We start from the raw sequence: 24,895 nt of genomic DNA on the forward strand, positions 1-24,895 counted from the left end.
CTAATCTTTAGATAGACTACTGAAACCTTTGGAAATCCAACCCTCTGAGATGATACAAATACTGAAATTGCTGGAAAAGCTCAGCAAGTCTGGCAGCATCTGTGCAGAGAAATCGGAGTTAATGTTTCAGGTCTGGTGACCCTTCCTCAGAATGGACGATGCATCTCTGAGATGATACAACTGCTTGGCTTGCTAAACCATTTCAGTGAGGAGATAACCCCATTGTTGTTGGCTTGGGGTCAGGTACAGGCCAAACTGGGTGAAGATTCTTGTACTAACGGTTATGAGAGAAGCATAGGGATTTTACAACAATGCAACAACATTATATTCATTTATTTTAGAAACCTTTTATTTTATATCCTGATTCTCATTGTTACAAATAGCGTAAACATTATCTGTTTGGTCTTCTGAATGTCTTACAATAAACATAACCACCATGTTTTACATTTACATGTGAACCCATCCATAATTCCTGAAACTCTTTTAGATTTGTGCCCTTTACTTTTTGTGCTCCTTCCCATTCCTCCTACCAAAGGTATCACTTTATATTTCCCTGCACAATATTTCAACCATTGATTCCATCAGTCTTTCTTTGTCCACTGAAATCTGTCACAATTTTTCTCATGGTTTACAAGACCATGAAGATTTGTATCATCAGAAAAGTTTGAAATTCTGTCCTGCAAGTCCAAGTCTAGGCCATTAATATAAATCAAGAAAAGCAATAGTTCTGCTTCTGAGTCCTGGGAACTCTATTGTGTTCTTTCCTCTATGTCTGGCAAACAACTTTACACCATTACTCTCTGGTTCTTGTCATTCAGTCATTTTTATATCCACACTGACACTATTATGAAGGATCATAATATTATTTTAGATCTTGGCTGCTAAAATAGAAGAAATGGATTTTAGATTTTGAGTTGTATGAAAAGCTGACTTTTTTAAAATTTATAATATCATACATATAAGTGTATGGTATATCCAGCCACGTTTCGACCTGAGACCTCACTTGTCCAGAACTGCAATCAGAAAGGATCATGTCTCCCTTTTATTTCACCTTTGTCAATTTTGCTGGTGAGCCTATGTTGTAGCCCTTATGGATCTTCTTTCTGAACCTTATCAAGAAACTTAATTAAATTAAACACAGTTTACTTTTAATTCATTCCTGCTAGCTTTCCCTCATTTATCTACACTTGTACAACTGAGTTTATTTTGTGCCAGATTATTAATTCAAGAAGGTTTCCCATCATCAATGCTAAATTAACTGACCTGTAGTTCTTGTGTTTATAGATTTTTAAATGACCTTTTTGAACAGGAGTTTAGCATTGGTAAATCTACAGCCTATCATCCCAAGAAAAGAAGATTAAGAAAGATTAAAAAACAATGCTAGGGAAAATGTACTTGACCTCATCCTTACCAATCTGTCAGCTGCAGCTGCATATCAGTATTCGTAATAGTGACCATCTCACAGTCCTTATGGAGATGAAGTCCTGCCTTCACATTGAGAAGACCCTCCGTCATATTGTGTGCCACGATCACCTTGCTAAATGAGACAGACTTTGAACAGGTCTAGCAACTCAAGACTGGGCATCCATGAGGCACTGTGGGCCATCTACAGTAACAGAATTCTACTCCAACACATTCTGCAACCTTATGGCCCGGCATATCTCCTACACAACCATTGCCATCAAGCCAGGGGATCAACCCTGGATCAATGGAGAGTGCAGGAGGGCATGCCAGGAGCAGCACTATGCATACCTGAAGATGAGGTGTCAACCTGGTGAAGCTACTAAACAGGATTACTTGTATGCTTGCATAAGCAGCAAGTGATACAATTAAGTGATCCCACAACTCATCAATCAGTTCTAAGCTCTGCAGTCCTGCCCATCCTATCATGAATGGTGATGGACAATAAATAACTCATTGTGGGAGATGGTTCCACAAATATCTCCAATCTCAATGATGGAAGACCCCAACACATCATTGCAAAAGATAAGGCTGATGCAATCGCAGCAATCTTCAACCAAAGGTGCCGAGTGGATGCTTCATCTCAGCTTCCTCTAATTGTCCCCAGCAGTCTTCAGCCAATTCAATTCACTCCACATGATATCAAGAAATGGTTGGAGTGTCTAGGTACAGCAAAGGCTGTGGAACCTGACAATATTCCAGCAATCTTACTGAAGACTTGTGTTCTAGTACTTGCTGCTCCCCGAGCCAAGCTATTCTAGTACAGTTACAACTCTGGCATCTAACTGACAATGTGGAAGATTGCCCAGGTATGACCTGCACACATAAGGAAGGACAAGAATGTTGCCAGGGTTGGAGGATTTGAGTTACAGGAAGAGGCTAAATAAGCTGGGTCTTTTGTCCCTGGAGCATCAGAGGCTGGGGGGTGACCTTATAGATGTTTATAAAATCATGAGGGGAATGGATAGAGTAAATAGTCAAGGTATTTTTTCCCAGGGTAAGGGAATTAAAAGTTGAATGTATAGATTTGAGGTAAGAGGGGAAAGATTTAAAAAGGACCTGAGGGATGGCTTTTTCACACAGATGATGGTGCATGTATGAAACAAACTGCCAGAGGAAGTGGTGGAGGCTGGAAGGATTTTGTAATTTAAAAGGTATCTGGATGGTTACATGAATAGCAAGGGTTCAGAGTGACATGGGCCAAATATTGGTAAATGGCACTAAATCAGTTTGAGTTATCTGGTTGACATGGACAAATAGAACCAAAGGATCTGTTTCCATGCTGTATAACTTTGACTCTAAATTAAATATGACCAATTACTGCCACATCAATCGACTGTCAATCGTCAGTAAAGTGATGGAAGGTGTCATCAACAGTGCGATCAAGCAACACCTGCTCAGCAATAACCTGCTCAATGACGCTCAGTTTGGGCTCTGCCAGGACCACTCAGCTCCAGGTCTCATTACAGCTTTTGTTCAAACATGGACAAAAGAGCTGAATTCCAGAGGGGAGGTGAGAGTGACAGCCCTTGACATCAAGCCTGCATTCGACTCAATGTGGCATCAAGGAGCCCTAATAAAACTGGAATCAATGGGTATCAGAGGCAAAATTTTCAGTGGTTGGAGTTATACCTGGAACATTGAAAGATGGTTGTGGTGTTGGAGGTCAGTCATCCTAACTCCAGGACATCGCTGCAGGAGTTCCTTTGGGTAGTGTTTTCAACTATCTTCACCTGCTTTATCAATAACACGCCCTCCATCATAAGATCAGAATTGGGGATGTTCGTTGATGGTTGCATCATGTTTAGGACTATTCAAGAATCCTCAGTGACTGAAACATATCAAGTTTAAATGCAACAAGATCTGTACAATATCAAGGCTTGGACTGACAGGTGGCAAGTAACATTGGCACCACTCAAATGTCACGCAATGGACAACTCCAATAAAGGACAATCTAACCACCATACCTTGACATTCTGCAGTGTTATTGACACTGAATACTCCACTTTCAACATCCTGAAGATTATCATTGACCAGAAACCAAACTGGACTCACCACATAAACACAATGTCTACAAGAAAAAGTTAGAGGCTAGGAATATTGCAGCATATAACTCATTTCCTGATTCCCCAAAGCCTATCTATCATTTACAAAGTGCAAGTCATGCATATGATGGAATACAAACCATTTGCCTGGATGGTTGTAGCTCCAACAGCATTCAAGAGGCTTGACATTATCTGGGACAAAGCAGCCCGCTTGATCGGCCCCATACCCACAAGCAGCCATTCCCTCCACCACTGACACTCAGTAGCAGCGGTGTGTACTATCTACAAGATGCACTGTAGAAATTCAAAGATTCTCAGACAGCACCTTCCAAAGCCACAACCACTTCCATCTAGAAGGACAAGGACAGCAGATATATGAGAAAATCACTACCTGCAAATTTCCTTCCAAGCCATTCACCATCCTGACTTTGAAATATATTGCCATCCCTTCATATTGCTGAGTCAAAATCTTGGAATTCCCTCTCTAAGGGCATTGTGCATCAACCCACAGCACATAGATTGCAGCAGTTCAAGATGGCAGCTCACCAACACCTTCTCAAGTGCAACTAGGGATGGCCAACTAGCGATGTCCAGATCCCATGAATGATTTTTTAAACATGAAATGAGAGGATTCAACCCAAACAAACAGGATTGATGTCATCACAAATGAAGCCACCAAGTGAAACAGTGAAGACTACAAGACTGAACATCAATAACATTGGAGATGATGATAAAATAAATGGTTTTCTTATCATTGTCATGTCAAATGTTTTAATGTTGTGTTGTTCACAGACACCCAGGAATAAGCCACACATACAAATCACCTGACTGGAGATCAAGGTTATCTCTAGTGAGATTTATGAATCATTATGCCACCAAAGTGCAGGAGAAAATTATGAGAGGAATTTAATCAAGTACACACTGGGACATATTATATCAAAATAAGCTATTTTTGTCATGCTAAAGTAGACAGAGATATTGAAGAGTTGATATATAGTTTTGTGGTGTGTATCTTAGGATTAGATTTGCCAAAAATCCGCTAAATGTCAATTTTGGGAGGTTATACTGCTCACCTCATTATGTATGCACCACACATCAATGGGACCTCTCTCAAACTACCATGCAGTAGCCAGGAGGTACTTGTCATTGACAGGACCTTCCGAGATGCCTACCACCTGTACCACATTCCAACCTCAGTTGTGCGCCAGGTCAAGCACTGACAGATAGAAGCAGCCCTTTACTTCAGCAGTCTGGGAATAATTATCCCAGAAACGGCCATCAGAGGGCATTTTGCATCCCTATTTCTTGTCAGGGGCCTAGAGGTCCTGGTAGATGAGCTGTTTAAAGAGGATAGCTGCCCTCTCTCTTCAGGATTGTCAGAGAACACAGCACCAGATTCTGACAGCCTACTCTGAAGTTGTCACTTGGCTCAGTGCAGTGGCATCAGTCCGGGGAATGCCACGAGAAGACAAGGATCTTCTGCGCTCCTTGAGGATAAATGCCAAGATTTTATTTTCTGCTGCCTCAGACTCACCCTAACTTTGCTACCGCGCCCATCTCCCAGCAAATATGATGATCTACCACTCTTATTTTTCCTTACTCACCCCCACCCCCAGACTACTAACCCTGGAGGTCCTTTGCACTACTTACTCACTCTGTCGGGACACCTTAGCACCTTTCCCTCACCTACACTGGCACAAACAGCCATGCTATCCACTTTCATCCTACTCAATCCTTTTTGTCATTTCAGGAGAGAACAGCCTGCAATTGGAAGAAGAGAGCCAAGACAATGGTCGGATGCCCAACATCCATTTCCACACCTGCTATGAAGAGAGAATCCTTATACTTGTGGGAGAAGACCATAGTGGTGATGTAGGCAACCAAATTAGATGCATTGTCAAGCGCTGCACTGACTTATCTTTACTGAGAGTGCAAATGTAGTCTCAACATGCGTAAAAGCCTCCTTTAAGTTTTTGAGTGGTCCAATCTAAAAAAAACACAGCAAAAAAATCTTTTTGTTTCCAACACATCAAAGGTTTGTTAATTTCATGACTTTTAACCAAAGTTGCAAACTAAAATCCTGTTACAGCTATAATGAGAAAATGATAAAAATGAGATAGATCATTCTGTTATCACTGGAAGCCTGTTGCCTGATTTATGATTTATCTTTCAAGGTTGAAGGATTTGAAAAAAAAAAATTGGATTCAACAGCTACAATGACTTTTGTGGTCAAATCGTTGGAGTTTTCATGTACAGATTTATTGAGCAGACCGGGTTCTGGAAGGAAGAGCAACCTCCTTTACTTTGCTTCCAAGGCACTGCACGTTGTAGCCCTAGTATCGTTGTTCAGCACTCTTATGGACCAGACCAGACCTCCTCAAAATATTTTAAGAAGAGAGACTAGATCCTAAGCTTTTCTTATTTTAAAGGCAACTCTTAAGTACTGTATTCCAAATGCAATGCGATTGGTCAAAGTATTCAATGTTAAGCAAAATACAATTTATTTCAACACTATATTTAAAATGCAGCCAGAGAAAGATGAATTTAAAATGAGTTAACTCTATTGGAAAACTTAACTGAATAATAGACACAGTACCTATTTCTAATTAACAGTTCTGATACAAAAACGTTCCATAAGCACACTCAAAAAAAGGAAAAAGCAGAAAAAATAGATTTTCCTCACAGGTAAAGCAGCAGCAGAGAGAAGCTCCAGCTTCTGGCTGTAACCGAGAGAGGGAAAAGATAGCTTCTACTTCTTCAAGCCCACAACAGCAACTGCTTAAAGATAAACTTAAAACTAAAAATCCCTGTTGGTGAGAGCTGGCTACATCCAGCCAGGCTGCCTGCATTGTTGCAAGTTTTAAAAAAAGCTGAAAATGTGTTGCTGGAAAAGCGCAGCTGGTCAGGCAGCATCCAGGGAACAGGAGAATCGACATTTCGGGCATGCCCCCTTCTTCAGGAATGAGGAAAGTGTGTCCAGCAGGCTAAGATAAAAGGTAGGGAGGAGGGACTTGGGGGAGGGGCTTATGCCCGAAACATCAATTCTCCTGTCCCTTGGATGCTGCCTGACCTGCTGCGCTTTTCCAGCAACACATTTTCAGCTCTGATCTCCAGCATCTGCAGCCCTCACTTTCTCTCAAAGTTTAAAAAAAAAACAAGGATTCACAAAGCTGGTAGACAGCTTGTGCCTCTGCCTTACAACCCCTCTTCAAAAAACATAGGTCTAACTAACCTCTTAAAGCTACAGCATCATTACAAGTACTATAATCCTGAGCTTGTTTTCCTATTTCCCAACTTTCTGTTGAGATCCTTCTCTCAGGTGCATTCTCATCAATGTTCTTCTTGGTGATTCTATTAGAATGGTGTTCCAATAGCCTGTATTATATATCTGTTGTAAGCTGGTTCTTATGTAAAGTTTTGATTAATCCCTGTTTCACTAAATAAGGTGAATTATGCAGGAATTCACTGTGAAGGTCTTCATACTTCCTTGTTTGTCTTAGAGTCTTTGAATTTTGCCAAATTGAAGGGCTCACGTATTGTCCAAGGGTTAATTGAGTTGTAAATAGCTTTCTTTGTGCTGATGTTGAGATCACACATCAACCTCTCTCTCTTTCTGACTAAACTGAATCAAAAGTGGTAGTTATGTGACTCATATCATTTTTAATGTTGGTTTAGCCATGTTGCCTTCTTTATAAAATATATTATATTTGCAAAAAGAAGAGAAAAGTTGTTCATTTTATTCCATTTTGTCTACTGATGATATCTTTATTGAAACATCTTTACATTATTTTTACACTGGACATTTCACTGATTTGTTGTTTTTGTGACTGCTAGCAACAAAATTCCAACTTAACCCATTAAAATTCAGGTGTCGATGGCACTGGTTCAGCCATGACAGTCTGACAATATATGTATATGTTCAAGTTTACATTTTAATGCATTTTATATAAACCTACTTGGTATAGAATGTAGTATGTAGCATTTTGTTATACTGCCTTCTCTGTTGCTCTCTGTGTTGTGAGGAGTAAATAACATTAGTTTAATAATAGCCTTCCAGTGAGTCCACATAGTACGTCTTTTCTCAGCACAGTACATATCCTTTTCCTTGATTAATCTAAACATTATTGTAGAAACCTTATGATCATTGTTCTCTAAATGGTCCTTGGCTGACATCAAATCCGCTGAGTCCACATCTTTCTCCAGAAGCAAATCAAAAAATGTTTGATCATTCTTCGTGTTCAGATTGTGGCAAAACTTTCATGCCTATATTATTTTGTCAAATATATTATATTTATAAAAATCACAACAGTTAAACACAGAATGTTAAAGGGAATTTTTCATAAGTTGTGTATACTTCTTATGAAAATGATTGGAAAAATATTTTGACTCTTCATTACAACTGCAATAAAATCAATAAGTTGCATTAGTTATATAATATATTGCCATGAGAATAAATGGTGCTAACTGGTCAAAAGATGAAAGTGTCTAATGAATGATTAGTCTAAGAAAGACAGATGGTGACAAGCTGGTGGTAAATTTAGCTGGTAGTTATCAGCTATTCCTGCTGTCACCAAGGTGACACTTCAACTCAATCTGAGAAGCAGATTTTAATGTCCACAATCTTAAATTGAAATGGCATGAATAGGGAAAAAATACTAATGCATTTAATTAACCTGTATAATATCATTGAATTAGAGAACTGCGTTGTAATACAATAAAAATGTGTGCCTTTGACAAGTGAGGAAACATTAAAGCCTGTGATGTTATTACATGAACATATGTCATAGGTTAACACCATGGCTAAAATAGTAGCAAAAGAAATTTATTTAGATGTATTCAGCATATATTGGAATAATGTCAGTCGAAGTAACTAAGGATATATTCACTAAACAATACCAGCAATTGGTGGATGTGTGGTATGGAGAAATTATTTAAATATAAATTCATACCAAATTTAATAGTTTCAAATCTTTATACAAAGCACCCAAACTGATCAATATATTTTAGATTTAAGGAGTGTTTTCTTAATCTGTGTTAACAAATCATCCCAATTAGTGATTCCAGTAGGAAGTTCATTGTGCGTTTGAAAATAAAGAAGCTTATTCATTACCACTCATTTACCTTAGAGGTTTAAAATCATCTCAAGCACACTATTAAAGACACCCAATGATTAGATGAAGATAAAACAATACAATTATAACCAATGATTATATCAGACTTTTACGTGGGAGTCGTGTAGTTACTTAGATGATATTTTGCAAAACTGCTGTTTATAGGATGTGGACTTCACTGGCAGGCCAGCATGTCTTCCCACTCCCTGAACTAAAGAGTTTCTAAACCATTTTATGGGACAGTTAAGAGGGAACACATTGTTGTGGGTCTAAAATCACATATAGGTCAGAATAAGTAAGGGCAGAAAGGACAATTATTCATGCTAGCTTTTAACTCAACAATTAATTGACCTTACAGTAGTGATCATGATGAGATTTGAACCCATGCCACCAGATCATGGTCCTGAACCTCTGAATAACAATTCAATGACAATAATACTATACCACCATCTCCCCTTATTAATACTTTTGTAGAAGTGATGGTTTTGTAACGTAGATTATTCTCAGTGAGCTGCCAGAATTACTCAGGATTTCCAGGATTTAGGTGATCTTAAAGGTGGACCTGGTTTTGGAGAATCTTTATCCCATTTTAAGATATTGTTGTTTATTGCCTTGGCTCTTTAGAAGACATTGAATGAAAATGATGGTTTTCTGGTGGGACTCTCTCTGAGACCAACAGCTCACTTAAAAAGCAAGCAAAGAAATTACTTTTTCATCAGGTGATCTCTTACAAGTTCATTGTTCTTTTCCAAATTACATGGGTTCTCAGGTTGACTTTATATCCTTGTTGTGGATTTGACAGCTTGAGAGATTGAGGTAGCCATGTCTTTCTGATCAAAACACCAAACAATTGATAATACCCTTAAACATAGTTTCAGGTTCCTTGTGTGCTGTCTTTCAACAGAGGAGTATTTCCTCCTGCAGATAAAATCAGATGCTCCTTGGGCAGCTTTTCAAGGATAGTATTAAAATGTTTTTTAAAGACATAGTTTGAAATTCAGAATAAATGAGGAAAATCAGGATCCAAATGAATTGCATAGAAATTCACCAAAGCACATAAGCCACAGAAATTATCAACCACCTATTGTCATTATTAGTTACAGTGTTGACATATGACTGCTGCGTTCTCATCATTATTTGAAGAAGTAACAAAGACAGTTGATGAGTGCAGACGGGTGAACGTGATCTACATGGACATCAGTAAGGCATTCAACAAGGTTCCTCATGGTAGACTGGTTAGCAAGGTTAGGTTACATGGAATACAGGGAGAAATAGTCATTTGGATACAGAACTAGCTTCAAGGTAGAAGACAGAGTGTGGTGGTGGAGGGTTGCTTTTCAGACTGGAGACCTGTGACCAGAGATGTGCCACAAGGATTAGTGCTGGGTCCACTGTTTTTTGTCATTTATATAAATAATTTGGATGTGAACATAGGAGGTATGATTAGTAAAGTTTACAGATGACACCAAAATTGGAGGTCTAATGGATAGTGAAGAAGGTTACCTCAGAGTACAATGGAATCTTGATCAGATAGACCAATGGGTTGAGGAGTGGCAGATTTAATTTAGATAAATGTGAGGTGATGTATTTTGGAAAGGCAAATCTTAGCAGGACTTATACACTTAATGGTAAAGTCCTGGAGAGTGTTGCTGAACAAAGAAATCTTGGAATGAAAGTTCATTGTTCCTCAAAAGTTGTGTTGCAGGTAGATAGGATAGTGAAGAAGGCATTTGGCATGCTTTCCTCTATTGGTCAGAGCATTGAGAATAGGAGTTGGGAGTTATGTTGCGGCTGTACAAGACATTGGTTGGGTCACTTTTGGAATACCGTGTGCAATTCTGGTCTCCCTGCTATGAAGGATGTTATGAAACTTGAAAGGGTTCAGAAAAGATTTATAAGGATGTTGCCAGGGGTTGGAGAGTTTGTGCTATAGGGAGAGGCTGAAAAGGCATGGGCTATTTTCCCAGGAACATTGGAGGCTGAGGGGTGACCTTCCAGAAGTTTAGAAAATAATGAGAGGCATGGTTAGGGTGAATAGTCAAGGTCTTTTCCCTGGGTTGGGTCGGGATTTAAAAACAAGAGGGCATAGGTTTAAAGTGAAAGAGGGAAGATTTAAAAGGGACCTGATGGGCAACCTTTTCACACAGAGGATAGTGCATGTATGGAATGAGCTGCCAGAGGATATGTTGGAGGCTGGTACAACTTCAACATTTAAAAGGCTGGATGGGTAAATGAATGGGAAGGGTTTGGAGGGATACAGGCCAACTGCTGGCAAATGGGACCAGATTAATTTAGGATATCTGGTTGGATTGGACGAATTGGACCATAGGGTCTGTTTCCGTGCTGTACAATTCTTTAACTTTATGACTCTAAATCAATCTCTGAAAATGGGTGTGAGGATCAGGAAGCACAATTAACCCACTCTAATTACTTCAGATGTAGGTAGTGTGCATAATTAGTGCTTCCTACTGATTTTTTAAAAATTCAACAGGTTCATGACAAGAAAATTGAGCAAGCCAATATGTGAAAGGTATTATATGTGTAGTACATTTCAGGATATAGATTTAAAAATAGATGCGGATGGTTCAGAATCGAAAAGTAATGGTAAATTTGTCTCCACAGTTCAAAGAAAAGAAACTGGGAAACATCAATTAAAGAAAGATTTAAAATATTGAGATAGATATGATTTTTGTTTTGTCTGGGATTGAGTCTTTGTAACTGATGGTTTTGGAAAACAAGTTAAAACACTGTTTTGATGTTTGTGTTTTGTACGTAGTTGGCTACTGTTCTCTATGTAAAGATTTGTTAGTTTTTTTGTTTCTTCTTTTCTGTAATAAACTTATGTTCTGTTAAGAAACATCGTGCGAAGATGTTTTAGTGATGAACAATTATGTTCAACAAAACAAAAAAATGTCAAACTAAATTTCATTCTGGAATATGACTGTTTAGTATTGACATCAGCTAAGATCATAATTAGCACCGTCAAGGAAAGCTAGTGCAAGTTACCATTGGCCTACATTAATTCAAGCATCTCTTAAAGCAAAGAGCAGGAATTCAGAAAGTGATTTTGAGATGGGAACATTAAATGTGGTAGCGGACAATTCTCTGAGATTTTTGATACTGATCTGGACATCTTGATGCAGGAAGTGAAGAGAAGGAGAGATCTCATCTATCCACAGGGAACTCCAAGATAATCACTCAAAATACAATGGGACTCGATAGCTGTTGTGATCAGTACCAGGAAATGTGCCCTGAAGTGCTGGATGCAGTGCCTCAGTAGTTTATTGACCTTACACTTGTGGTTAAGGTTGATTAATTTATCTTCAAATTATACATTTTGCCAAGTCATCAGTAGCCTCACACACTTCTCAATTCATCACATCCATATCACTCACCCACCAACAATATACATTAATCATGACTTGTGCATAACTGTCATAACTTTGTTTCATATTCACATTGTTAAGATTGCTGCAAGTCTCATGCTCATGTCTCACATTTCATAGATAGTTAAATCAAGCAATGATTGCCTAAATATAAAGCACAACATTCATTAAACCACTTAATATTTTTTTTTTTGCAGGATTAAGAGACACAATAGTGAAGATTACATGACCAAACTCATATGGACTTGGATTTATGACCCCAACTCTACCCTGCTCTCCTTTGCAGGAAATGATAGTCAACATGATTGTAACAACTGCACCTAAGGCATTGTACAGGGCTAGAATCTTCAAATGTTAATGGTATGTACATAGCTAATCTTCATTCTCACTTCCCACTTCCTCTTCCTTCCAATATCACTTCAAATGTACAAGCTACATGTGTTTCACTTTCCCCTCCTCCCCTCACAAAAAATCTATCCTGAGTCTTTCTTTTTTAGATACACCATAGCTGTCATTTGAGCAGGCAAATAGTGGAATAGAAAGAGATGGAAGGACAGGTAATCTGTGATGAAGAAGGAACATTGTCACTTGGTGTCACACTTGCAACAACTTAGATATTGACACTGCTCGTACTTCACAGGAAAACATTCACATGGAAATTGCATGTGATGAGACACTGGGCACAAGTGGCATACAGCCAAGGCAGGGGAAATAGACTTACAGACACGTACAGCACGTACATTTGCATCACAGAAGGAGGCCAATTGGCCCATTGTGTCTGCACCAGCCAACAAAAAACAGACTTCGCTAATTCTATTTTTCAGCACTTGGCACACAGCCCTGGAAGCTATGGCAACATAGGTGAATATCTAATTGCTGCTTAAATGTTACAAAAGTTTCTGACTCAACTATTCTTTCATGCAGCGAATTGAAGACTCCCACCAACATTCTCCTCAGCATTCTACCTCATCTTAAATATATGTTCCCTGATTATTGACCCCTCAATAAATAGAAAAAGTACCTTCCTATCCACTCTGTCTATGGCCCTCATAATTTTATACACCTCTATCAGGACCCTCTCAAATTTTGCAGTTGCAAAGTAAACAATCCCAACCTTTCCAGCCCAGTCAGCACCCTAGTAAACCTCCTCTGCACTCTCTTATTGCCAATCATATCCTTCCTATAATATGATGGCAGGAATTGCATGCAATACTTCAGTTGTGGCCCAATGAGTGTTTCATACTGTTTGGGCATAACCCCCTTGTCCTTGTATTCTATGCCTTAGCTGCTGAAGGCAAATATCCCATGAACCCATTTAATGACCTTATCTATCTGTCCTGCTACCAGTACTGGCCTTAACATTCATAGTGTAATTCCTTTACAACCCTTACTAAGTGCATCACCTCATACTTTTTCTGGTTTTGTTCTATTTGCCCACTTGACCAGATGGTGACCTCATTCTGCAGTTTACAGCTGTCTTCCTCATGACTGACACCTGCCAATTTTTATGTCATCCATGAACTTCTTGATCATATTCCCTAGGTTTAGTCCAAAACATTAATGTACACCACATTAGCAAATCCTCCAGCACTGGACCCTGCAGACCCCTGCTGAAAACAGACTTTGAGTCACAGAAACATCACTCGACTATCGCCTTCTCCTTCCTGTCTCAGCCAATTTTGGATCCAATGTGCCATTTTACCTTGGATCCCATTGGCCCTTACCTCCTGGATGAGTCTGCCATGAGGGTCCTTTATCAAAAGTATTGCTATATTTCCATGTGGACCTCATTGGTGCTCTTGGTCACCTGCCCAAAAATTTGATCAAATTTGTTAAAAAAAATCTTCTTTTAACAAATCCATCCATTATTACTGATTAATCTATATTTCTCCAAGTGCAGACATATTCTCTCCCTCTGAATTCTTTCTAATAATTCCTCACCATGGAGGTTAGGCTTATTGGCCTGTAATGTCCTGGTCTAAGCCTATCTCCCTTTTTTTTAAATTAGTGAACAATGTTAGCAGTCCTCCAGTCCTCTGGTACCTTTCCCGTGCCAAGAGAGAATTACTGCCCAAAGCACTTGATATCTTATTGTTGTTTTATTGGGAAATTGTATTGTTTGATATATGCATTTACAAAAAAAGTAACGTTTGTGATGGTTTGTGTTTTAAAATTGTTAGAACGTGGTGTGATGGTGAATGGCCAAGGCAAGAGAAGGAACAGCAGGGTATTTGAAGGTGGAATCTAGTTGTCAGTACCAGTGTCACTGCTAGATCAATCACGCTGAACACCCAGGCCAGGAAAAGCTGTTGGATTTATGCTAACCTGCTCGTCAAACCCTACTAGAGGGTCACAAGTTAACTATCAGTTTAAATAATCCTCACCCCCAGTAATATTTGCTCTTTGAGAATATTTGGCCTTCTTTGAACCTGTGATTTCTATTTCTTAGACTTTGGTGGGCATCAAGGCAGAGCTTCAGCACTAGCCTGCATTCGCCTACAACATCAGCTCCAGCCTTTGTCCTTGATCTGAAGTTTTGTTGCATTTTAAAGTAACATTAATTTGCTCACATAAGCCATTAGAATGTATCAATGACTAACCTGAGGGTGATTAATTATTCCTTTAAATAATTCCATTGGAGAGGTCCTTCCTAATTATGAATGCACCTTCATCTGTGCAATAAGAAATGGCATTAACTGAACCATTGAGCTACAAAATGGCAGCAAAATAGAGTTACTGCTGTATGCTCCCTCTGTGTATGTTACCGCCCCTCAAGTGGGGTTATACCAGAATTGTATGTGATGCATGAATACATTGGAGATGAGCAAGACTAGTTTTTTTTGTTAATTCATTCGCCTATTGAGGGCATTGCTGGCTAAACCAGCATTTATTACCCAGCTCTAATTGCCCAGAGAGCAGTTAAGGGTCAACCACTTTGCTGTGGGTCAGGAGTTACATGTAGCCCAGACTAGGTAAGTGTGATAGTTTCCTTTCCTGAAGGATATTAATGATCCAGATGAGTTCTTCCAATAATTAACAGTGGATTCATGGTCTCCATTGGACTCCAAATTATTTTTTAAAAATGAATTCAAATTCCGCCACCTATCATGGCAGGATTCAAATACGGGTCACCAGAACATTACCTGGATTAAGAGTCCAGTGAAAACACCCACAAGGCATCACCAACACCTCTGAATAAGCATGTCCGAGGCAGCCAAATTATGCAGCGTAGACAATTTGCAAGATAGACATAGTTATTGAGCCTGACCTGTCTGCATTGTTTTTTACCTTCCATGCAACTAAATTATTCATAAAAAGAAACATGCTGCAAAAGATTTTGGTCAGAATAGACGTAAAAATGGGAGGCTCAAATAAAAAGGCATTTTATATTTCCTGCTAACTCTGATCGATTGAGACATTGATATGAAGAATGTACCTTGAAACTTTGGTTCCATACACTTTTGCTGAATTCAAAGAAGTACAATCCTTGGATATATTCTTTCTTCTTGGGGGAGACAGATACCTGCATATGGATATACATTACTGTTAACATGCATAATTGAGTCAAGTTACAAATCTTTCTCATAATCTTAAACTGGTTGTTAGCAAAACAACACTGCATATTCAGGATTGTTCAGCAAATACTGTCCAATTAAAGAATCACATTCTAATGGTATACATGCTGTTCCATGATTTTCAACATTTAGAAACATGGGGAAGATTGCTGATCTGGAATCCACTTGACAATGAGAAAGTGAGTACAGATTGAAAGTAAGAGAAACCTAAATATTGATCTAGAGGTCGCAAAATATCAGAGCTAACCGGTAACATTGGACAAAGCCACATTGTTTGAAGAATATCAAAAATATTAAGGTCATCTGGGCAAAGAAATGGAGCTCTGAAAGGATGTTGAAGAAAAGTTTGATATTGAAGAGCTTCGGAATTTGCTACAGTACATAAGACAAACAGAAATGGCAGTATCCTGTGATGCTGGAAAGGATTAACATTGATGAGGAAGATTTACAGGAATCCAGGTTTGTTGAGAAAGAATAAAGGTCATTGTCTGGAAGCAGAATAGTAGAATATACAGCCTAGGAAGAAGGTGAATGTTGTTACCCCTTGTAATGGTAAGAAAAATGTGGTTTCTGAGAAAAAACTGAGAAGACAATGGTCAATGAGAGCATCTCAAAGAGCTACAGTCTTCAAAGTGGACAGAGAAATGAGAGAAGAACAGTGTAGCCAGGAAGACATTGGAGAATTGTGCAGTAAGCGATGTTTGAATGGAAAAAGTAGTAGCTGCATTGTTTTTAGAGCAGCATGCGAGCAGTAACTTACATTGAAAAGTGCATGACAGAGCATATGTTTCACAGCAAGAAATTCAGGGAAAATTTGGATTTACTCCACTGTGTTGTAGTCTCAGTGGATTTGTTGTTTTTTTCTAATTGAAGAAAAATGGGATGAGATGTTTCAGAATTGAAAATATTGTGATCTTGTGGAGTTTTGTGGGTGGCCAACATGGACAAGAGGAAGATAGGATTCACTCCGTGTCACTGTCAGGTTGAGACAATCAAAGGTCAGCAGGTGGGTAACCAAATGAATAAGGTGGACGAACCTCCTGTGTTGCAAGCCCAATCAGAACGCAGTAATTCTGCAGCTTGGTATTGTCAGGAGAAAATTCGCTCCTGCTCAGGGAAGCACAAGATCATATCAATTTTCATGTCCCTTCGGAAGGATGGTAGTGAGGTTTTTTTGTTTGGCTGAGGTTATGCTTGCAGATCTGTGTAATCAGAGGCAAAACCCTCTAATAGAGTCAGGATAATGAAAATGCAAACGGCAGAAGGGAACAGGTTCAACCAAAAGGATTCAATCTTTGCTGGATATTATGTTAGAAAACAGGGTCAGTTAGAGAATGGTAATGGATTGCCCAGGGTAATATATCACATTATTCCATAAGGTAACAGATCACAATTTATTGTCATCGATTTAACATTATAGGATGTGTTTACCTTTCAAATGCCTGATTCAAAATACGATGATTTTACACGGGTCCCCACTTTTATATTACAAAAACCTGTTTTATTTTATGCTGATGGTAGAATCCAAAAATTGAATTATGTGAAGTTAAAGATAAAATCATTTGTGTATTTTAATTTTACAGTACATCCATTTTAAGTACACACATTTTCACAGCTCATGCTTGGTCAGTCATTAGGCCAGGCACACACACTCTTGCTTCATTAGCCCACTGTCCCACTCAGATGAAATATTTCACACCTTTTAAATGAAAAGCAATCATATTTAATTGCTGCAGATGTGATATCTAAAGGTGTTGATAAGCTGTCTGTCAAGCACTTTTGCTCTTGAATCAGTTGCTGACTGTGGGGTGTTTTCCATGAAAGAAACCAAAGGACTAGTGAGCTCAAAATGTTAACATTCCTGTAGAGATCCACAAAATAAAATCAAAATACAATAAGTAGTTTCAGATTTAAAACTATATAATACCTTTACCTTTTTTGTAAAAGCTAAAATTAATGAAAAAAATCATGGATGAAAATCACTAGCTTCTCCATGGGCAAGAAAGCTATAAACAGCATAATTGAAAAGTCTTTAGATAGGAATATTGAACACATAGAGTCATAGAAATGTACAGCACAGGCACAGACCCTTCAGTCCAACTTGTCCATGCCGCCCAGATATCCTAACCTAATCTAGTCCCACCTGCCAGCACCCGGCTCATATCCCTCCAAACCCTTCCTATTCATATACCCATCCAGATGTCTTTTAAATGTTGCAATTGTACTAGCCTCCACCACTTCCTCTGGCAGCCCATTCCACATGTGTGCAACCATCTGCATGAAAAAAATTGCCCCTTAGGTCTCTTTTATACCTTTCCCCTCTCACCCTAAAACCTAAGTCCTCTAGTTCTGGACTCCACCTCCCCATGGAAAAGACCTTGTCTATTTACCTCATCCATGCCCCTCATGATTTTATAAACCTCTATAAGATTACCCCTCAGCCTCCGACACTCCAGGGAAAACAGCCCTACATGATCAGATCAGCAAAAGAAACCATTTCCAGATCATTTGTCACGAAGGTCTACTCACTGAAAAATTTCTGAATAATGATAAAAGCAATGTCCAGAGTGTGGTGCAGGAAAAGCACAGCAAGTCAGACAGCATCCGAGGAGCAGCAGAATTGACGTTTTGTGCATAAGCCCTTCATCAAGAATGAGGCTTATAGGCCAGGGTGCTGAGAGATAAATGGGATGGGGGTGGTACTGGGGGGGAGGTAGATGAGAATGCAACAGGTAGATGAAGATGATGGAGAAGGTGATAGGTCGGAGAGGAGGGTGGAGTGGATAGGTGGGAAAGACGATGGACAGGTCAAGAGGGCGGTGCCGGGTTGGACTGGGACTGGGATAAGGTGGGGGGGAGGGGAAATAAGGAAATGTGTGAAATCCACATCAATCCCATGTAGTTTCAGGGTCCCAAGACGGAAGATAAGGTGTTCTTCCACCCGGCTTTGAATGGTTAGGGTTTGGCAATGGAGGTTCTCCAGCATCTGCTGTCCTCACTTTCTCCGCCCTGATGACAAAAACAGAAAAGTTCATCATAGGGATCAGTGTAGTGCACATTTCAACTGAGATGTCTGTATTCAACTGGGCATCATGGTGTCACCATTCCTTCTCAATCTCACCACAGAGTCTGTCAAGAGACTGTTACAAGTTGCATGTCTTAATGTCTGACTGATGTTAATGTTGGTAACATGGTTCCTACTGGAGAATGAATGGAAGAACAGCTGAATCAAGATCTTCACTCAGACCTTCAATACGGAGCCAGGGAAAACTTCAAATAATTGATGCTGCAGCCTATGAGTTGGTGTTGCTGGAGGTTCCTGTAGTAAAGGAATAAAACTGTGTGAAGAATTAGCTGTCCTGAGGTACTGTGATGCCTTAATTGAAACAGATGAGAATAATAAAGGAAGTTGTTAGTTTTGAAAAAACGTCCTCAGCCATTAATTATCCAGCTGAAGAATCAGAACTTAGGTCTATAATGAGAAGGAAGTGTAGGAAGGGTAACAATCCCAGCTGATTGGAATACTGGACAATTCAGATTCTAGAATGAAGCCTGGCTGACAGACCATAAATTCCATTCTTGCACTTTCTTTATGATGGTGGTCAGTAACTGAATGTATTTGTTGATGTGTTGTTAACAAAAGAACGTCAAACGTTATTCAGCACACAAGGAAAATATCACAAACTATTTAACATTAAATAAGTACTATATGAGGTGGTCTTATTTCAAATATCAGAAATATAGATTAAACACCTTTACCTTCAATGACAAACATATAGATACCCAAACCTCAGTGAAAAAATCATTCTGTTCCTATTCCAAAATTCTTTGTTCAGCTGGCATGGTTATACCTGGCTTATTTCCAGTAAACATCTGCATTCATTCAACACAATTTGCTTTAATTTATACATCTTCATGAGACAAACTGGCAACACAGCTGACTTAGTCTTTAATATGTTCCTTAAACTCACGTCCTCAATGTCCTTTTACAGTGTCTACCTCTGACACCTTAAAGAATTCTGCTTCTGGAGGTGAGGGGCATTCATCATTTCCTCTTTGGGAGTAAGAAATTACAACTAGGAACTAGTCTCTGGCTTTGAAATTATAAGGACTACAGATGCTAAGTGTCAGAGTCAATAAAATGTGGAGCTGGGAAGGCATAGCAGGTCAGGTTCTGACAACAACTGCCTGATCTGCTGTGCCTTCCCAGCTCCACATTTTATAGCCTCTGGCTTTGTTCACTTGGTCTCACGAGAGGGAGATAGAGAGAGAGAGGGAAGGGTATATGTGAGTGTTGTGTAGGCTGCTTGGACAATGAGGCTGTCATTGTTGAAGAACTGACAAGGTGTGTAAACTGTGAGATCTGGGATTAGTGTTACTGCCACAATAAGTATATAGTGCGACTTTGAAATCTATGTAAGATTCCTGATTGCTGGACATTATCAATTCTAGTGACCAGTTTTGGAAATGCAATCTGTGCTTTGAAATGTATAGTCAACAAAACAGAAGTGGTAGAAATATTGCTTGATACAATTTCTCATTCAACTCCACCTAAATTGGTGGAACATAGAAGTGAGTATTTGGAGTGAAGTGCATGGAGCAGTGTCTGAGGCTCGGAGTGGAGTTGGTGTGATATCATTTTTAAAGATTAATTTTCTGCCCTTGACTGTTTGTGTAAGGTCACTGACCTTTCTACAGCCCTACAACAGTTGAATTTTCACAGTCACCGATCCCACTGTTTCTTGTATATTTGCCAGGAAGGTACAGATACAGCAAACCTCTCCCCTTTGTACCTCCTCTATCAAGGTGTTCAGTACAACATCAAAGAACCTTGATTTACATTATTTCTCATGTTGGGCCATTATTTCATCTTGTCTATGTCTGATTGACTTAGAGAAAGAAATCTCCACTGTTCTCTATTCACTATAGACGGTCTGGCATAAACTGCTAAATCCTCATGAATCTGATTCCCTTTGCTGAGATATTCAGCCAGTCAGCAATGCAAGAAGCACTGACGGCTCAGTGCAACATTGTAATAACTAGGCATGCAAAGTTGGCATGCAGCCTGCATTATATTATCCAGGTGCAGGGAAATTGTGCACATGGAGCTCTGTACTTCTTTTTGGGGCTGTCCAATTTAGCCCCCAGAGTCTGTAAAAATACAAGGCACGATTTCAGAAGATTAAGGGTTAACAAGGTTAACACTTTGCCGTGAGGTGAAACATGAATATTCATAACTGAATCACAGAACAAACTGGCAGAAATGTTACAAAAAAGCTGTTGTCATTGAAACAGTGCCAGGTGCCCCGGGAGAGAATCAAACAGCCTCCTATCATTGGCACAGGAGAAAAATGGTTAAGTTTTGCACCAATTTTTTTCACTATTCCTGAAAATAGTTCTGCTCGAAGATATAACCTTGGTGATGGAACATTTAAAAGCCAATATTCTAAAACAAATAGTCAACTGACTGATCCAGTAAATTTTGATTGATTGACAGTCTAAAAAATAGTTCTCTAGAGTAAATAAAAAGTCAACCTAGAGTTTGATTGGAATGGCACATTTAAATGAGGTCTCTTTATTTCATACAGACTTGAGCAGACCACTTCCTTTGAGATATTTCTAATCAACCTGCTCAAATGCACTGTGACACACTTATGGAGCAAGCAAGACTTAAACTCGGGTCTTCTAGTCCAGAGCAGGCATACTACCACTGCACCTTAACAGCTAGCCTTTTTTAATGCCTTCATCCTCCCCGATATCTTTGCTCTGATATCAACTGATAATTAATTATGCTCGTGCCAGACTCAAAATTTAAATTTACTTTTGGCCACGCATGTAGTGCCCAGTTTTGGAAATGCAATCTGTGCTTTGAAATGTATAGTTAACAAAACAGAAGTGGTAGAAATATTGCTTGATACAATTTCTCATTCAACTCCACCTAAATTGGTGGAACATAGAACTCTACAGCACAGGAATGGGCCCTTTGGCCACAATGTTGTGCCAAACATGATGCTAAGTGAAACTAATCCTTCTTGCCTGCCCTTGATCCATTTCCCTCCATTGCTTGTATATTCATGAGCTTATCTAAAAGTTTCTTAAATTCCCCTATCGTACGCCTGCACCACCACTCTTGGCAGTGCATTCTAGATTCCTACCACTCTCTGTGTAAAAAACTTGCCCCTCACATTTCCTATGGATTCTCCACCTCTCACCTTAAATGCATGCACCCTAGTTTTAGATGTTTCAACTCTGGGAAAAAGATTATTCGAATCAACCCTATCTATGCAGCTCGTAATTTTATAGACTTTTATTGAGTCTCTCGTCAGCATCCACTAATCCAGAGAAAACAACAGGAGTTTTTCTAGCCTCTCGTTATAGCCCATACCCTCTAATCCAGCCAGCTTCTGGGTAAACTCTTCTGCACCCTCTCCAAAGTGTCCATGTCCTTCCTGTAATGCGGCGATGAGAATTGAACATAATACTCCAAGTGTGGGTGGTCTAATCAAATTCTTACAAAATTGCAGCATGTTATCTTGACTCATGCACTCAATTCTCAACCAATAAAGGCAAGCATGCCATACTCCTTTTTTACCACTCTATCTACTTGTGTGGCCACTTTTCACATGCATCTGTACACCAATGCCGTTCAGGGTCTGCCATTAACTCTATACTTTGTCTTAACATTTGATGTCCCCGAAGTGCAGCACGTTATACTTCCCAGATTAAACTCCATTTTCCATTTCTCTGCTCATATCTGCAGCTGATCTTTATTCAGCTGTATCCTTTGACACTATCCACAATTCCACTGATTTTTCTATTGTTTGCAAACTTATTTACATTTACCACCTATATTTTCATCCAAGTCATTCATACATGCCACAAACAGCAGAGGTCCCAGTTACAGATCCCTGCGGAACACCATTCGTCACGGACCTCCAGCCAGAAAAACAACCTTCCATCACAATCCTCCTGCCTTTTATGGGCAAGCCAATTCTGAATTTATGTGGCCAAGTCACCGGGTATCCCATGCACGTTAATCTGCTTGATAAGCCTACCGTGAGGAACCTTGTCGAAAACCTTACTAAATCCATGTATACAACATTCACTGCTCTATCCTCATTGATCAGCTTTGTCACCTCCTCAAAAAAGTCAATCAAGTTAAAAGACAGAACCTATCCCACACAAAGCCACGCTGACTGACCCTAATTAGGCCATGATTTTCCAAGTATGTGTAAATACTATCACAAAAAATTCTCTCCGGTAGCTTCCTAGCCACCGATGTGAGACTCACCCTTCATTGTTTCCTGGATTATTCCTATTTCCTTTCTTGAACAAAGCAACAACATTAGGTACTCACCAGTCCCTTTCTGAGACCTCTCCAGTTGCTAGTGAGGATACAAAGATCTTGCTCAAGGCCCCAGAAATCTCTTCTCTTGCCTCTTTCAATAACCTGGGGGGGATAACATCAGGCCCTGGGGACTTATCCACCTTAATGCTCTTCAAGAGATCCAGCACCACTTTTTCCAGATTTCAAAATGCCCTTGCATTTTAGCATGCAAGGCATTTGAATGGGTATATGAATAGGAAGGATTTAGAGGGATATGGACCAAGTGCTGGCAAATGGGGCTAGATTAGGTTAGGATATCTGGTCAGCATGGATGAGTTGGACTGAAGGGTCTGTTTCCATGCTGTACAACTCTATAACTCTCTATAACATTAATCTCACAATCATCCATATCCTTCTCCTGGGTGAATACTGATTCAAAGTACTCATTTAGATTTTGCCCATATCCTTAGCCTCCAAGCACAAGTTCCCTCCTTTGCCATTGAGTTGCCTTCCTGCTTCCTAGTTATCCTTTTTTGTAATGTATGTGTAGAATACTTTGGGACAGTCTTTAACCCTGTTTGCCAAAATCATTTCATGCTCCTTCTTGCTCTCCTAATTCCATGATTGAATTCTTCCCTGCTTTCTTTATCTTCTTCACAAGCTCTATTCAACTCTAACTTCCTAAACCTTATGGATGTTTCATTTTCTCTTTTGACTAAATTCACAACCTCCCTTGTTATCCAAGGATCCCTAACCATGCCATCCTTGCTCTTCCTCCTTACTGGCACATGTTGGTCCTGATCTCTCATCAGGAGATGTTTAAACAATTCCCACATGTCAAAAGTGGACTTGCTTGATAACAGCTCCTCTCAATTAACACTCCCTAGCTCCTCCTAATACTGATGTAGTTTTCCCTCCCCCAATTTAGTACCTTCCTGCAAGGTCGTGACTTATTCTTATTCAGTGTTATGTTAACAATTTATATGTAACTGCTGAAAATAAATGAATGCATGCATTACCAACAAGAGAACTAATAATCAAATACCACAGTTCTAGACATTAGAAAATGATCCAGCTGATCTCATCTGAAGGAGGAAAATGGCTATTTTCTGAATGTGAGCATGCATCAGTACTGCAATCCAGCAGCAGTTATAATGCTGAGTTGATATGTCACTCTGTAATTCAAATGCAGAAGCTGATCGACCGCTCTGCATTTTTAACACCTGTTTTAATTACTCGCAGATCTCATGCAGAAGCATAGGAACAGGAGTAGGCCATTTAGCTCCTAAAGTCTATTACACCATTCAATGAGATCAAGGCTGAACAGTGGCCTTACTCCATATACCTGCCTTTGGCCCATATCCCTCAATATCTTTGATTAACAAAAATGTATCTATTCCAGATTTAAAAATAAAAACTCATCCTGTGTCTATTGCCCGATGTGGAAAAGAATTCGAACCATTTATCACCCTTTGTGTGTCAAAGTGCTTCCGAACCCCTCTCCTGAATGGTCTGGCCCCTATTCTCAGGCTATGCCTCTTAGTTCTAGAATTCCCAACAAATGGGAATCATGTGTCTTTGTCAATCCTGTATTTTTCTCTTAATATGTTGTAGACTTCAATCAGACACGAGCTAACTTCTTCTGGCATTCATTCCATACGTGAACCACTCTCTATGCAAGAAAGTTGCCTCTCATATCTGTTTTAAAATGTTCCTCCTCTCTCCTTAAAAATATGCCTCCAAGTTTTGATTTCCCCCACCTCCGGGTAAAGGCATTTGCTATTCATCTTATCGATTTTATAAACCTTCATAAAATCACCCTTCAACCTTCTATACTCCAATGCAAAATGTCCTAGCCTATCCATCCATTTTTTATAATGCAACTCTCCATTTCCAGCAATGTTTTAGCAATTTGTTTCTGAACCCTCTTCAGTTTAATAATATCCTTCCTATCACAGGGTGACCAGATACACACAGTACTCCAGAAGAG

Source organism: Chiloscyllium plagiosum, chromosome 1, assembly GCF_004010195.1.
Source record: "Chiloscyllium plagiosum isolate BGI_BamShark_2017 chromosome 1, ASM401019v2, whole genome shotgun sequence".
In the NCBI taxonomy this organism is placed as follows: domain Eukaryota; kingdom Metazoa; phylum Chordata; class Chondrichthyes; order Orectolobiformes; family Hemiscylliidae; genus Chiloscyllium; species Chiloscyllium plagiosum.